At 46.0% G+C, this 17,058-nt stretch overlaps 1 long non-coding RNA gene across 1 annotated transcript; it reads right to left on the bottom strand.

Moving 5' to 3' along the window:
• Positions 1-359: 359 nt before the first annotated feature.
• On the bottom strand, positions 360-17,058 carry LOC120584222 (uncharacterized). Its single transcript, XR_005647994.1, has 3 exons — positions 16,811-17,058; positions 2,239-2,243; positions 360-720 (listed from the first exon to the last, which is right to left on the bottom strand). It is a non-coding gene; the product is annotated as an uncharacterized LOC120584222 (long non-coding RNA).

Genomic DNA, 17,058 nt, shown 5'->3' with positions numbered 1-17,058 from the left:
AGTTTGTTCAGCCACAGGTGTTAGAGACGTCCTTCCTAACCGGGCTTTGGCAAATAGGGTTTTTCAAGCATAAGCTTTTATAGTAGAACACTTACCAAAATTGTGTACATAGGTTAACCCAATTTACTTTATAATTTTTAATAACTAAATCAAGCTTTTAAACAGAATTGATATAGAAGTATAAGAATGTCAAAGATGCTTATAAGTCATTCTCAGAACGTCTATAGTTGCTCCAATGCCAAATCATGCTCTTCTAATTAAGCTCGCTGCGTCTCAAAATATGAGCAACTGGGAGAAATGTGAATTCATTTATCATGGCATCTTGTTTTCTCTTATGCTTAATTATAGGGTCTCCTTGACTTAGCAACACCTAATTCAAACATCATTAGTGGGGAACCACAGGCGGTGCCTGAAGAGGTGTCATGGTGGACCACTGCTGGAGAGTAGAGCCATTGTGAAGTTATTCTCTGCTGCCATCTAGTGGACATTTTGGTAATATCAGCCTAGTGTGTGTCATTGTTAAGTTAGTCTCTGCTGCCCTCTCGTGGCCATCTCTTGAATAACACCCCAGTTCTGGGATGAAAATTCATTCTTTGCTGCCTTCTCAGGCATCTCGGGAATAGCACCTGAGTGTAGGTAATCGTGAATATTTATTGTTTGCCTTCGTCTCACGTGCATCTTGGGAATAACACCAGAATGCATGTAACAAGAAATTATTCTCTTCTGCCATCTGTTATGCATTCTGGGAATAACACTCAAGTATATGTCATCATGAAAAGGTATTCTTTGCTGTTATCTTGTATGCAGCTCAAACATAAGATCCGGGGGAAAAAAACTTCTGAGTGTATGTCATAAAAAGTTGTTAGCTAGTATCATTTTGTTGGCTTCTCCAGAATAACACTCGTGTTTCTTCTCTGCTTCCATCTCGTGTGAATCTTTGGAGTAAAAATGCATACATGTCATGGAAAGTTATTCTATGCTGAAATCTTATTGGGATTTCAGGGATAACAGCAGAGTGTACGTCAGAAAAAGTTATTCTCTGCTTCTGTCTTGTGTGCATTTTCGGAAGACACCCGTGTGTACATCACCATGAATACTTATTTTCTGCTGCCATCTCGTGGGCATTTAAAAATTAACACCTAGGTGTATGACATCCTAAATATTTAATTTCTGCTGCCATCTGGTGGGATTTCTAGGAATAACACTTGAGTGGTTGTCATCATGAATATTCATTCACTGCTTCCATCCAGCGGGAATTTTGGGAATAACGCCACAGTGCACGTCATGAAAAAATATTTACGTGTTATCCCATGCGCATTTCATTAAAAACACCCAGGGGCATGTCATCATAAAATGTTTCTGTCTGTTGTCAATTCGTGCGCCTCTTGTTAAAAACAAAGACTGCGTGTCTTGAAACATTGTTTCTGCTGCCATCTTGTGGGCACATTCAAAATAACACCCAGATATATTTCATCATAAGTTTATTTTCTGCTGCTATCTGGTGTGAATTTGGGGAATAAAATCTGAGTGTAGCTCAGATACAAATTGGTTTTCTGCACCCATCTTGTGTGCATCCCGACATTATACTTGGGTGTTATTTTCAAAATACCCACGAGATGGCAGCAGAGAGAAACTTTTCATAATGACATGCCCTGGGTGTTATTTTCAAAATGAACATGAAAAAGCGGCAGAAATGACTTTATGAGCACCACTGTCATGTTATTCCCAAACTTCCCACAAGATGGCAGCAGAGAATGCAGATTCATAATGACCTGCACTTGACGACGGACGTTCAGGTGTTATTCCCAAAGTGCCCACGAGAGGGCAACAGAGGATACCGAACCACGTCTCAGGACCTAAACTCTAGTGCTCTTCCCCAAATGCACGCGAGATGAGATGGCAGCCGAGGGGAGTGTCCCCCTGCCTTAAGGGCTCTGCCCACCATTCCAATGAGAGTCCAGACCTTTAATACTTAGCTCTCTCTGAAATCGCTCCCGTCCTTTACATATGTCTTCCCAGCCCAAGCCACGGCCCCTGGCCCCTCCCCTGTCCCTCCGGCCTCGCCCGGGTCCCCTCCCCGAATCCCCGCCGACTGGCCCCTCCTCCTACTCCTCTTGTCGCACAAACCACTGCTCCTTCCTGCTTTCTCAATTTAAAAAAATATTCTGGACTAGAGCAGAGGCTTATCCCCGGTCACTTTTCTCCCTGGGGTGGTCTTGGGGGTCTGTGGATACTCACTCAAACTTAAGAAAATTAAGTCTCACAGAGGGGATCAAATGGCTAATAAGTGACAGAATCAGAGTTTGGACAAGGGGCTTCCAGAGTCACAAGTCTACCTGGTCCTCTCCAATCCAAGAGGCCCAGGAGCTCCTTCCTGAAGCCTCTGTTCCTTCCTGCTTTTTCAATTTGATATCAGACCTCTGGACTGGAGCAGACACCTCCCTCTCCTTCACCTTTCTGCCTGGGCTGCTCGTCATGCTTCCTGTACACTCATTCAAAATTCAGAAAACTGAGTCTCATACACGTGATCACACAGCTAATCAGTGACAGAGTCACATACAGCCCAACAGGTGTCTGAAGTTTGCCAAACTGACCTCTTTCTACCAGGCGAAGGATGCCATTTTGGCTTCCTCCTCGACAAGGATGGAGGGGCACATGGGACGATGGAAGGGCGGTCCAAAGCATCGCTGGGCACACTGTCTGTGGGTGGCCCTGAAGTCTGCAGGAGGATCCAGAGAGGAATTAGACCCATTTTCTGTCCCAAGGAGCTCAATGGGACCCTGAGAGCTTGTCAAACGTATGTACTCACTACCCGCAGAGGACTGAACATTGCCCACAAAGCCCAGGGTCTGACAAGCCTGTGTATTTGCCGCAAGTGAGCAATTTCTCAAAAGTCTGCACTTTTGGCTCAAAATGGATGTGAACTGAGTGGGAATGCCAGAACTCCCTTATATATATATATGCAGATATATGAATATATATGCACATATATATATGGTGGATTTTTAGAAAAAAAGGCTGTGTTGCCCCCAGGTCTTTAGGGAAGGCTGGCGGTTCCAAGCACATCCACCTTCCCGGGGGGTGGACATAGCACGTCCCAGAGCCACAATGAGACAGAGTCCCAGCTCATCAAGAGGCCCCGGGGCTCCTTCCCTAGGACTCTGCTCCTTCCTGCTTTCTCAGTTTGAAAAGAAACTTGTGGACTAGAGCAGTCACCTATCCGCAGTCACATTTCTACCTGCAATGGTCGTGGGGGTCCGTGGATGCTCATTCAAAAATAAGTAAACTAAGTCTCAGAGAGGAGATCACGTGCCTAATAAGTGACAGAATCAGAGTGTGGACAAGGGCCTTCCAGAGCCACAATGTGACCTGGTCCTTTCTCATCCAAGAGGCCCGAGACCCCGGCTGGGCCCCCATCTCCCCGTATTCTGTCCTAGCTGCTGCTCAGTACCCAGAGACCCCGTCTTTGAACCAAGACCTCAGACACCCCATCTCAGAACCCAGAGGTCTCAGGTCACTATACAGGAGTCGGCACCCGGCCAGCCCTGATGTACCAACAGCAGCCTCAGGGTCCCCCCAGGCAGCGGACCATGCTCTGAGAAACCTCTGTCTACCATACCACCAGAGACTTCCTGTGCAGAATCTCTACGCTGACCCCACAGGCTGCTCACTACCACCCCACAGTTCCCCCCTCACGCTGCTTTAGAGTATGGGAGCTTTCCTTAAGCCTGAACCCCAACCTGTCCCCCAATCACAGACATGCCCAGAAATGCACACGGGTGCCAACGCCAGCCCCTCCTTCTCAGTTCTCACATCTCCCCGCTCCGCCCCTGCTCTGCAGTCAGAAGCTGAGGGACCCCAAGGGCAAATATGTTTCTTTACAAAACTCACAGCCCCTCCCAGCATGCGATGCCTGGGGGAGCAGGAGGGGCCGGGGCCTCACAGGCCTGAGACCCCAGGAGCACCAACCTCGCCCCCAGCCACATCTGAAGGCGGGGAGGGCACAGAGGGACAATGCTCCCTCTCCAAGGTCACGACCGCGTGTCCAGTCGGCTCATGGATTCCTGCAAAGGCCTGCAGACGGCTGTGTCTGTTTCGGCCACGTCAGCGCCTGGTGGCCAGCGCTGTGTTCTGTGACACCGGGCATGGGCGTGGAGGGCCGTGAGGGGCCTGAAGCTGCGCGCAGCTCCGGGGCCTATTTGCTGCCCTCGGACCACCCCGGCGGACTACGGGGCAGGCGAGGGAGAGATGTGGAGTCCCGGGCTCACCTTTGACCGGTCCCCAGCCCCCAGCATTGGCCAGGCATCTCTCAGGGCCGTCGCGTTCCACGGGGGTGAACTGCTGCGGCTGCGGGACGCATGAAAGGGCTCAGGCCCCCTCCCTCTGTCCCTGCCCCCTAAATCCCACTGCAACTTCTGAACCTAAGGACCTCGGAAAAAATAAGGGCTGACACTTACATGAAATGACTTTGTATCTACACCGAAACCCTCGGAGGTGAATATTGTTAGGACCATCCACAGGTAGCTGAGAAGCTGAGGTACTAAGAGGCAGGGTAGAAACTGCTGCGTGTTCAAACCCGGCTCCTCCTGCAACCGCCTGTGAGAATGAGGCAATTGGGCACACGCGGTGCGGGGAGGAGCTGGGTTGGTAAATGGGGCAATTGAAGACCAGAGCAGGTGCTCTTAACCAGCGTCCTCTGCCGCCGCCCCACTCCCCCGCTCCCTTTCCATACAATGGTCTTGAAATACTCTGCACCTGACCCCGAGAAAAAAGTCAGGATGGTGGGGACAGCGGCTTCTGATGCTTTACGCTGCCCAAACTCCTCCAGATCTGACCAAAGACCCTCAGGACATGGAGCCACCCCAAGGAGCTCCACGGAACCCAGAGTGCTTGTCAAACGTCTGTACCCAACGACACGGAGAAGATTGAACATTCCCTACAAAGCCCCAGGGCCTGGGAAGCCTGTGCATTTGCCGTAAGTAAGAAATTTCTCAGACACCGGCCACGGCAGCAGACAGCACTTCACCCGGATCCCTCGCTCTCCGCCCATTGCCCTCTGCCCTTGGGCTCGGCCCCTCGGAGCCCAGGAAGGGTCGGGCCCTGAGTGGACGGACGTAACAGCCCAGGGCCGGCTGCAGGAGAGCAGGTGAGGGCTGGAGAGGCAGCGGGGCACGCGGCCGTTTTATTACCGAAATGTCCACCAAATGGCAGCAAAGTAACTTTGTTCTATTTCCTGCACCCTGGTGTCGTTTCCGTAATGGCCACCAGATGGCAGCAGGAAATAAATTTTAATGATCGGTACACTTGTGTGTTATTTACAAAACACCTATGAGATGGCACCGGAGGAAAATCCCTTCATAATGACATGCCCTGTGGGTTCTTTTCAAAATGAACATGAAAGCGCAGCGGAAATAACTTTATGAGCACTGCTGTCATGTTATTCCCAAACTTCCCACCAGATGGCAGCAGAGAATGAATATTCATAAGGACCTACACTGGACCACCGACGTTCAGGTGTTATTCCCAAAATGCCCACGAGAGGGCAGCAGAGGATAACGAATCGCGTCTCAGGACCTAAACTCTGGTGCTGTTCCCCAAATGCTCGCGAGATGAGATGGCAGCCGAGAAGAGTGTTCCCTGCCTTAAGGGCTCTGCCCACCATTCAAGTGAGAGTCCAGACCCTTGCTACTTAGCTCTGCACCCCGCCCTTCCCCTGTCCCTCCCGCCTCAGCCGGGTCCCCTCCCCACATCCCGGCCCACTGGCCCCTACTGTCCCCGCCCCTGTCCCCGCCCCGCCTTAACGTGCCGCAGCGGGGGCCGGAGCGTCCCCCCCACCGCGCCGCCGCGCTGCACCGGGCGGGCCCCAGAGGGGACGCGGCGCAGACCCGTCGCCCGGCAGAGGCTCCCGCGCTCAGAGCCCCCGAGCGCTGCGCGCAGGACTTCCGGGTCCTGAGCGCGACCGCCTCGCACCTTCATCCCCGAGGCCGGTTCCCCGCCATGCCGAAGGTCCGGGTCGGGCTCCTGCAGGCCGGGACCACCCAGCCCTGTCCCCTACCGCGTCCCCCACCGCACCGCCCGAACGCGAGCCGCACCGCTCTCGGCCGCTCGGCAGGAGTCCGACCCGGGCGCGGCCCGCCGTCCTCTCGGCCACCTGGGCACCTAGGCGGGGGCGGCCCTGCCACGTCCCTGCCCGGCCCTGACACCCACCCAACCCTCGCCTTTGCTCCACGCCATGGCCGAGCCCGACCTGCCCCGAACCACGCGGAGACACCGGCCACACCGCCAGGCAATGCTTCCCCACCAGACCTCGCCCTCGACCCAGCGCCCTCCGCCCTTGGGGCTCAGCCCCTTGGAGCCCAGGCAGGGAAGGGCCGGGAGCGGAGGGAGGTAACAGCCCACGGCTGGCTGCGGGAGAGCAGGTGGAGGCGGGCGGTGGCGCGGGGCGCACGGACGTTCCTGTAGCCCTTGGGCTCGGTCCTCAGCAAGCGAGCGGCGCCCGGGGGCATCCAGGGGCACCCTGGCTGGATGGCGGCAAAAGGACGGGGTGGCAAAAGCCTAAGGCACCCTGTGGTCAGGGACTAGGGCCATTGTAAGCAGGAAGCACATACAGAAGAAGAGACCTCTGTCCCTCAACATCCATACTAATAAGGCGGTTCGTGGCTCTTAGAAAAGAGGTAAGCAGGACAGTTAGGGGGTTTCGGGTCTGCCCGCAAAGACACGGAGGTCATCCTATCCTAGACGGGGTCCACCCTAATCCGCCCACAATTAAGCAAGCCAGAAGGCATTTTTTTTAACTCACACAAAGAAACCAGTAGGCAGAGAATTAGGTACCAGTTTAAGCCAGTGACTAGCACATGGGCAATGAAGACCCCAATGCCCTTCACTCACCTAGGTCTCATTATACCATCATAATATGCTGCATATGCCTGGAAGTTCATTCATATTATAACAGACTGAATTCTGGGAACAAACATGTTCAGAACGCAAAATGATGACTCACTGGGTGCTGTCAATCTTCCTTGTCAATCAAGGAAGCCCCCAGTCTAAGTAACCAAACACAGCAAAAAGGGATAAAAACCCTGAAGGCTTGGCTACCAGGCCTTTTGAGCCACGCTTCTCTTGCTCAGGCCGCTTCCACGTCTGGATGTGGACTTTCCTTCCTAAGAAAACTTTTCCGATGTATTTCGGTGTCTTACTCAATTCTTTGTTCGAGACATCAAGAACCTGGACAACGTGCCGGGAGAGGACCCCATTCTCCAGTAATAATAACACAAAAGAGAGAAAAAAAATACCATCTCTGGGAAATCAGTTAAAAAGAGAGAGAGGAGAGAGGGAGAGAGGGAGAGAGAGAGAGAGAGAGAGAGAGACCTTGAGTCCAAGACGTTAGCTTCACAAATATTTTTTCACACCAATCTGAATGTACGAACAGACTGGCAGCACTTCTAAATTCTCCCAGACCCTGCAGAAATAGATCAAAGACTGACAGGGAAAATAAAAATACTGCTGATCTCTGCCAACAGACGCTCGTGATCTCTCGGCTGCAGCAGCTCACAGGAGCTAGTGGGATCCCGACCGTTAACCCACCTGGTGACAGAAGAAACGTGCTCACTAGTTTCCTCAAATTCAACTTCACCTGGCGTTCGAGTCTAAACATCTTTGATTGGGGGTAGGAAAAGAGGTGGAATCCAGGTAAGAGCGGGAAATATTCAAATCTCAGTGTTTGCTCCACCCAGAAATAGGCACCAATTTTACAGCAATTAGCATGCCTATGACGGCTGTCAGCAAGGGGGAACGGCAAGGGGAAATTAGGATAGAAGCAACTCCCCCATAATATGTGCGAGACTCAGAACACCTTAGTTCTTCTAGAATACGAAACAAGAAATTGATAAACCTATGTTTACTCCTTACCTATCTTACACCAAATACGAAAATAAGAAAAGAAAGAACTCTCCATATCGAGCCGTATCTCTGCTGGGTCCTTTGAAAGCCGACCCTTGTCCCCAAACCCTATTCAGTCCTAGTGAAGAAGGGCCCGGTTGGGACCCTGCAGTAGAGGACACACAGCATCCCAGGCTCCGCTTTTCCGTGCACTGTAGCTTAACAATAGATTGTCCCCCTGGCTTCACACATAGCTTGAAAAGTACCCTGCCATACAAAGTTTCCCTGGAACGAACGATTAATAACTTTGTGCTTACTAATCACAATCCTTCGGATCTAGCGTGCTTTCCAGACTACTCCCATCTTTATTCTGGGGTTGCTGATGGCACTGGAGGACCACGTTGCAAGAGGGATGGCTCCGTGAAGCATGACAGGCCTCAGAACTCCCACGCAGCCCCTGAATAATGCCCAGATTTTCCATTAAATACCCTGAGGTGGATGGGGAAAATGAGGCAGGATGGATACAGAATAGCTCACAGATTGTGTGTTCTTCGAGGGTGAATAACCCCTTCAAGGGGTTTTACTGTTATTTGAAAGCTCTGTTTACGTAGTTGCAGGACACCAACGGGACTTTCTTAAACGTTTTACTAAAGAAAGGGTTGGTGTGGCGTTGTGACTATCGACTAGGGCCTGTCCACGTAGTAATCTGTGATCCGATCACCTTGTGAGGTTAATTTCCATAGAACCTTTTTTCCCTCCCACTTGCGTAGGGGCCAGTGGAGACCTGCAGGCGATTTCTCTAACCCAGTTCTAGCATGTGTGTTAGGGGAAGACGGGGTGCCTGGGGGATGGGGGAGTGGAGACTTGGAGGCGGTTTCTCCATTCCAGTACAAGGCCAGTATGTGAGGGCATAAGGGGCACTGGCAAATATGGGAGGAGCGACCTGAAGGCGAATTGTCCACGTAAACATTGAGAAAAAAAATTGCCTAATAAGAAGGGTTCCTGGTGCTTACCTGGGCTCAAATTTTAAAAAAGAGCCTAGCAGCCATTTCTATTAAGGGGTACTTCATGTAAACATCTCTGGGGGACCTGTTCTGAACTCCCACACCTTCATTTTAAAATGACTGCCACAAGAAGGATAAGATTATCTAAAAGAAGAGTTGAAGCTAAACTACTTCTGGCAGGTGAAATAAATTAAGTTTACCTGTGAACATAGCTAATGTTTCCTCTTAATTTTTGTGAAAAGGCATTTACGATTTGTATTTGTCCTTGGCGAGGGAGCCTTGGAGCCACAGAAGCAGTTTGTGCTTTCAAAAACACTCTAGACCTTCATTTTCTTCTTTAGCATATTATTCTAAAACGGTATTAAATTATTCACTTAACCGAAGTGACAAAGCAAAACTTTGGTTCTTAGGATGGAGGAAATTATCTCTTAAGTCATCGAGCACTTGATTAAGACGGAAAACTATTTTAAGAAAGCAGTCTTTGATTTCTAGGCAGAAAACTTTTCATAATATCTTATCTGGAGCAGAAGGATGCATGAAAACTTTGTCCTTCTAAAGAAAGAATAACTCAACTCTGCTTCTACAAAAGTTTTCTCTTGATATTTAAATTTTTCCTTGGTGAAATTTATTCCAATCTCATTCAACTTAACTGTCTATAAAATTTCCTCTCCCAAGATGTCACCTCACAAACCCCCTACAACACTCCTTTTCACAGATTTTTTTTCCGGTTTTCCTCGTTCCCATTCTACAAGAACCAGCCTTACATTAGGACAAAGTTAATTTCCTTTCCCTCTAAAGGTTTAAGGAAGAGCGCGAAACCTCCAAATCTCTTTGTTCACACAGGACTCAACACGATTAGCATATCAATGGAAGGAGCTGTTAGCCTGGGGGAAAAGGTAGAAGCAATTCCCATTACATTTAGACCAATACGCTCTAATATCTTTAATTCCTCTGTACTATGAAGCAAAAAATAGACACACTTACATTCAGTACTCTTCACCCTCACTACCTGACACCACGAAATTAAAATAAAAAAAGAAGAATTTTCCACACCAAGCTGGTCCCTCTCCTGGGTCCTCTAAAGACTGACACCCCCTATTGTCACCCCTCAGCAATCCTGGGACACAAAGCTTCTCCTCACCTTTTCTCCCCATGTCTGTCCAAGGAGCAGCTCCGAGGGCTGCAGAAGTACAGCAACTGCCTCAGCACAGTGGAGCCACCTCAAGAAGCTTCGTGGGATTCCTGAAAAGGTGAAGCCCTGTCTGCGTGCACGAGAAGCCACCTGCTCTACGTGGGTTTCCGCTGGGTCAAGCAGAAATGCGAGGGTTCCATGGGGGTCTGTGACCTGAGTAACCCAACCTTAAATGCACACAGCCTGAAGACCAGACACTAGTGCAGGCTGGCCCTGCGCTAAATAAGTCCGCACTGATTGGCGGATCGACCCAGGACCCGCCCCTTGGCTCCTCCCCATTGAATCTCAGCACCTCCATGCACTCCCAGGTCCTCACCTCCCACTGGCGGACTGATCCAAACCACTGCCAGGTTTAGCCTAAGCCCTTTTGATAGGATATTTGAAGGCCGTGCTCTGCATTTCCTTGCAGGTCCACCCCATCCTTTCTCCTCATTGACTTCTGCTTCCACCCACACACCCCTGGAGCTCAACCCCATTTTTTCTCCTCTGTAGCCATCACTGTAAATAACAAAAACCCTAACCATAATGCTAAACTAATGTAGGGAAGTGGCAAGAGAATTAAAATGTTAAATCGAGCTACATTCGGAGACTACAATATGCTCATCAGCTCTGTGGTCAGGCCATGAGGGTACCTGCAGAACAAAGGAAGACTTCTGCTGGAATTGCTAACAACCCATTTCCCACACCTGTAAAGGGGAAACAGGAAAAACAGAGCCTTTAAGTGTCTGCCCTACACAAAATAAAATCATTCATTCCCTGTGTCTAAAACATAGATAACCTGTGGATGAATGGCTGGGAACTGCCAGCAGGCTTTTCACACTACATACTCTTATCCTTTCTCACTGTTTGTCCAGAGCAAAGGAAACGGATAAATAAAGTCTTTAAACTGTAACTCACAGGAAATAAAGAATGATATATAAACTGGAATTCCTCATAATACATGGAGCTTTTTCCTTGTCTTGGCTTTTTGTCTTTGCTATTTCTAGTCTTTGCTTTTCCCCTTTTTACAATAAACTTTCCTGTTGACTCTAACTATGGTACGCATGTTGAATTCTTTCTACACTTTCCACCAAAGAACCTACTCTTCTCTCAGGGGAGGGGTTGTCTCCCCCCACTCGGGGAAATTTGCCCTGTCCTGCCTCAAACTATAACCATAATGCATTACCCATAAATGATATCCATAAACCATAACCAACATGACATATCTAGAAACCCTAAATGTAATCCGTAATCTATCACGAAAAACAGTAAACTACACATAACCATAAACGGTAACCGTAAACCATAACCAAACTATAACGCATAACCTGAACCCCTAACTCAGCCCCAAACTTCATCCCAGCCCCAACCCTTATCTTAGCCCTCTAAACCATTAACATTTTAGATATAGAACTTCCTACAAAATTTTTAAAAAAAGGTATTAGAGCAAGTAAACAATTTTGGCAGAGTTACAGGACTAAATATCAATAAACCACAATCTGTTTTACTCATATGTGAGCAAGGAATAATCTTGAGAAGAATTTAAGTAAATAATCACATTTTAAATAATGTCACTGTTTTGAAATGTTTTGAAATGGATTTAATCAAACTGCAGGATTCGTACACTGAAAATTGAAGCCTTCTCATGGTAATGGAAAGAATTAACACTGTTTAGATGGCAATAGTACATAGCTGATGCACAGATTCGATATGATTCCTATGAAAATTCAGAGGTCTTTGGGGAAAATGTAGAGGCTGATCCACTTATGTAAAATTTCAAGGGACCCCAAAGAGCTGCAACAGTCTTCAAAAAGAAAATCAAAGTTAGAGGCTCATATTTCCTAATTTTAATTCTTAATAGAAAGCAACAGTGATTAAAACATTGTGACACTGGCATAAAGAGATACAGATAGATCAATGAAACTGAATGGAAAGCCCAGAAATAAACCCATCCATCAACAGTCAATTGATTTTTGATAAGGGCAGACATTACAATGGCTAAAAAAGGGTCTTTTCAAAGATGGAGCCAGGCGAGTGGCCATCCACATGAAGAGAAATGAAATGGGATCCTAACCTCACGTTACATGCAAAAATTAATTCAAAATAAATAAACGGCTTAAATAGACGAGGTAAAATTATAAACTCTCAAAGAAAACGGAGATAAATTTTCATGACCACAAATTTACCAATGGTTTCTTAGAACAGACACCAAACACAAACAACTAAAGAAGAAATAGATAAATTGGATTTCCTCAAAATGAAAACCTTATGTGCATCAAAAGAAGCTACCCAGAAAGTGAAAAGACAGGCTACAGAATGGAAGAAAATAGTTGCACATTATATCTCTCATAAGAGTCTGTTATCCAGAATAAAGAACTTTTAAAAGTCATTGACAAAAAGACAAACAGGAGAATTTTAAAATGGACAAGTGATTTGATTACACCCTTCTCCAGAGAAGACATACGATTTGACCAACAGACATGCGAAAAGATGTTAAACATTATCAGTCGTGATGGAAATGCCAATTAAAACTACAATGTGATACAGCTTCACTCACACTAGAATGGTTGTAATTGAGAACACCAAAAATAACAAACATTGGCAATGATATAGAAAAATTGGAACCCTTAGATGTTGCTCGTGCAGGTGTAAAACTATGAATGACCATCACTTAATTTAAATAACAAAACTTTAAAAGTTTCAGCTCACCAAAGACACCTAGAAAAACTTTTAAACGTACATGTACAAATAACTATTGCTAAATAGTTTACCTAAAAATCTTTATTAGTATCTATTTTATTATAAAACTATGAGATTGCAAACCCAATTGTTATCTTGATTTTTCTTGATACTTTGTATATCAAGCTATTTTCTTTATATACTTTGTAACACAGCTAAATTAAACTGATTTTTGTAGACCCAGCTAAAACATATATAGTTTATGTTAATAACTTTCAAAAACATTCTATGTAATCGAACCAAACTTAACCAAGCTTTAACATCAAATATTGTCTCTGATCATATGATCCTGAAATGCATTTGAGTTTGTTTCTATTTTCTTTCTTAATTTATATCAGCATTTAATTCCTTTAAGCCAATCAAATAGTACAAACTAGTAATAGAAGTCAGAGACAAAAACATCCTACCACACATTATACAGACAAACGCAAAAGTTTCACAAATAGAGATCAAAACGTAGACGGAATTACTAATAATTGTAGAGAACACCCTGATGTCTTACCTGTGAAATGGCCACTTGTCATGAGAGTTCTATAAAATGTTTTCCGATGCAGAGTTTCTTCAATTCAAAGAATCCACAGTCTGACCATTAATGGCAGGAATTTAATAGCGACTCAAAGCAATAAACCTTTTTACAGCTTAACTAAAGAAGCCAAAGGCTTTCTATTTTTTGTATGTATGTATTGAAAAAAATGACCATCTCTAGAAGAAAAGTTTCAATAAACAAAACGAGGAATTGCTAAGTCCAAGTGACGAGCTGTACAAGGACATTGCCTCCCCCTCCAGGATATGGCTCTGGAAATTTTTCCTTTCTTCAGACATCCCCGTTTTAGCCCTACCTGAGGTAATAAGCCAAAAATGGCCGTTTCCAGCCTAGATGCCATCTTTGGCCAAAGCAAAACTTTTGGCTAATTATAATATCATTATCATCTCAACCGCATTGCAAGTACTGCAGCTCCCATTGTGCACCTGACACTAACACAGTTCTGGAAACATCATATGAGAAAGAAAAGGCAGGAAACCAAGTTCCCCACCTATTGGGAGGAGACAATAAGGCCAAGTCAGCACCACAATTTTCCAAGGTCTCCCTCCAGGGAGAACAAAAATTTCATAACCAGCCATCTTGACGAGACTTTCCCCCTCTTCCTCTCTCTCTCTCCCCACCCCTTCCTCCCTCTTCCTCTCTCAAGTTAAGCCTGCACTCTACCTCCTCAAGTAAGCACTTTAACATTAATAAAACTCATGCTTTCCTGCTTGCTGTTCATCTTGCCTTTGGATTCTTTCTTGTGGAATTAAGCGAGAATATGGTCACGGGACCCACAAGACCTCCAGCTGTTCATCTTGCCCTGGAATTCTTTCTCGCGGAATAAGATGAGAACCTTTCCGGCGACACAGGTTATAGCTTCACAAGCATTTTTTCATGACAGTCTTAGATGAGAGGAAAAGGACTCGTGGCACTTCTAAATTCTACCAAAGACCACAGAAATAGATCAAGAAGGCTGACAGGGTAAACGAAAATAATGTTTATTTCTGCCAGTGGAAGACCATGATATCTCAGCTACAGAAGTTTCCAGGAGCTAGCAGTTACCCAGCCATTAATTTTCCTGACACCATAACAAGATGGAAGTTTTGTAGTTTTCTGAAATCCGTCTTAAGTGCGCAGAAAGAGGCAGAACCTGGGACCTAAGGAAGACTACAAAATCATCAAACCCCTTCCTTCACGCAGAACTATCCAGACAATTAGCATATCTGTGGAAGGAGCTGTTAGCCTGAGGAAGATGCAGGCTGGAATTAAGGTAGAAGTAATTCTCTCTGTTATATGTAGAGTAATAGACCAAATAGCTTTAGTTCCTCTATAACATGAAGCAAAAAAACAGATACACATATGTTCAGTACTCCTCACCCTCACTATGCTACACCACAGACTTAGAAAAAAAGAATTTTCCTCACCGAGCCGTGTCCTCTGCTGTGTCATCTGAAGACAGATAGCATCTCTCCCCACACTTGGCACTCCTGTCCAGATTTGGGACATTTGGATTTGTGACACTTCTCCTCACTTTCTCTTTTCACCAGGTCCCTGGTGCAGGTCCCAGGGGCTGCTGAGATACAAGGACTGCCTCACACAATGGCACCACTGGAAGCCTCAAGAAGCTTCTTCCCGCTTTCTGAAAACGCAGAGCATACACAATGTGGGCTCACACTAGATCTCATGAGTGTGATATGGGGGTGGGATGTCCACGCATGCTCACGTGGGGGTCACATAGTGGACCCAGAGGACCATGTCTAGAGTAAGGCAAACCCAACTCTACACTGATTGGTGAATCGCCCCAGGACCAACCCCTTGGCTCCTCCTCACTGGCTCTCAACACCACCCTCAACCTCACACTGGCCCCACCCGCTAATACCCGTACCTTGCGCCTTTTCCAGGCCAAGCGGCTGATAGCTAATGGTGAGAAGGCGCGGATTAGATCCACGTTGTGCGGACTATGTGCCTGGAAGGAATACTCCAGCACAAGGACAGCCAGTCTGTCCCCAGTCCTCCCTCGGGCCCAGGATTTTGTTCAGCCGCAGGTGTTAGAGACATCCTTCCTGACCAGGCTTTGGAAAATAGGGTTTTTCAAGCGTAAGCTTTTATTGTAGAACACTTAGCAGAATTGTGTACATAGGCTAACCCAAATTACTTAATAATTTTTAATAACTAAATCAGGATTTTAAACATAATTGATATAAAAGTATAAGAATGTTAAAGATGCTTATAAGTCATTTTCAGAACGTCTATAGTTGTTCCTGTGCCAAATCATGCTCTTCTCATTAAGCTTGCTGCATTTCAAAATATGAGCGACTGAGAGAAATGTGAATTTATTTATCATGGCATTTTGTTTTCTCTTATGCTTAATTATAGGGTCCCCTTGACTTAGCAACACTTAATTCAAAAATCATTAGTGGGGGACCATAGGCAGTGCCTGAAGAGATGTCACGGTGGACCACTGCCAGAGAATAGAGCCATCATGAAAAGTTATTCTCTGCCGCCATCTAGTGGTCATTTTGGTAATATCAGCCTAGTGTACATCCTCATTAAGTTATTCTCTGCTGCCATCTTGTGGGCATCTCTTGAATAACACCTCAGTTATGGCATGAAAAGTTTTTCTTTGCTGCCTTTTCAGGCATCGCGAGAATAGCACCTGAATGTAGGTAATCATGAATATTTATTCTTTGCCTCCATCTCATGTGCGTCTTGGGAATAACACCAGAATGCATGTAACAAGAAATTATTCTCTTCTGTCATCTGTTGTGCATTCTGGGAATAATATCCAAGTATATGTCATCATGAAAAGTTATTTCTGCTGCCATCTCACGGGCATATCTAGAATAACACCCAAGTGTATGTCATTATGAAAAGGCATTTTTTGCTGTTATCTTGTATGCAGCTCAAACATAACATCCGAAAAAAGAAAAAAAACATCTGCATGTATGTCATAAAAAGTTATTCGCTAGTATCATTTTGTTGGCTTCTCGAGAATAACACTTGAGTTTATTCTCTACTGCCATCTCATGTTCATTGTAGGAGTAAAAATTCATGTATGTCATGAAAAGTTATTCTCTGCTGAAATCTTATTGGGATTTCGGGGAGAACAGGAGAGTGTATGTCAGAAAAGTTATTCTCTGCTTCCGTCTTGTGTGCATTTTGGGAAGATACCCGTGTGTACATCACCATGAATACTTATTTTCTGCTGCCATCTCGTGGGCATTTTCAAAATAACACCTAGGTGTATTGCTCCTAAATATCTATTTTCTACTGCCATCTGGTGGGTTTTTAAAGAATAACACTTGAGTGGTTGTCATCATGAATATTCATTTTCTGCTGCCATCCAGTGGGAATTTGGGGAGTGACGCCACAGTGCAGGTTATGAAAAAATATTTAAGTGTTATCCCATGTGCATTTCATAAATAACACTCAGGAGCATGTCATCATAAAATGTTTTGTCTGTTGTCAATTCGTGAACCTCTTGTTTCAAACAAAGATTGCGTGTCTTGAAACATTGTTTCTGCTGCCATCTTGTGGGCACATTGAAAATACAACCAAGTATATTTCATCATAAAAATTTATTTTCTGCTGCTATCTGGTGTGAATTTGGGGAATAAAATCTGAGTGTAGTTCAGATACAAATTCGTTTTCTGCACCCATCCTGTGTGCATCTCGACAATTATACTTGGGTGTCATTTTCAAAATACCCACGAGATGGCAGCAGAGGAAAACTTTTCATA

The sequence above is a fragment of the Pteropus medius genome, unplaced genomic scaffold (genome assembly GCF_902729225.1).
Source record: "Pteropus medius unplaced genomic scaffold, Ma_sr-lr_union100, whole genome shotgun sequence".
NCBI lineage: Eukaryota > Metazoa > Chordata > Mammalia > Chiroptera > Pteropodidae > Pteropus > Pteropus medius.
This window is presented reverse-complemented; position numbering and strand designations above follow the sequence as displayed.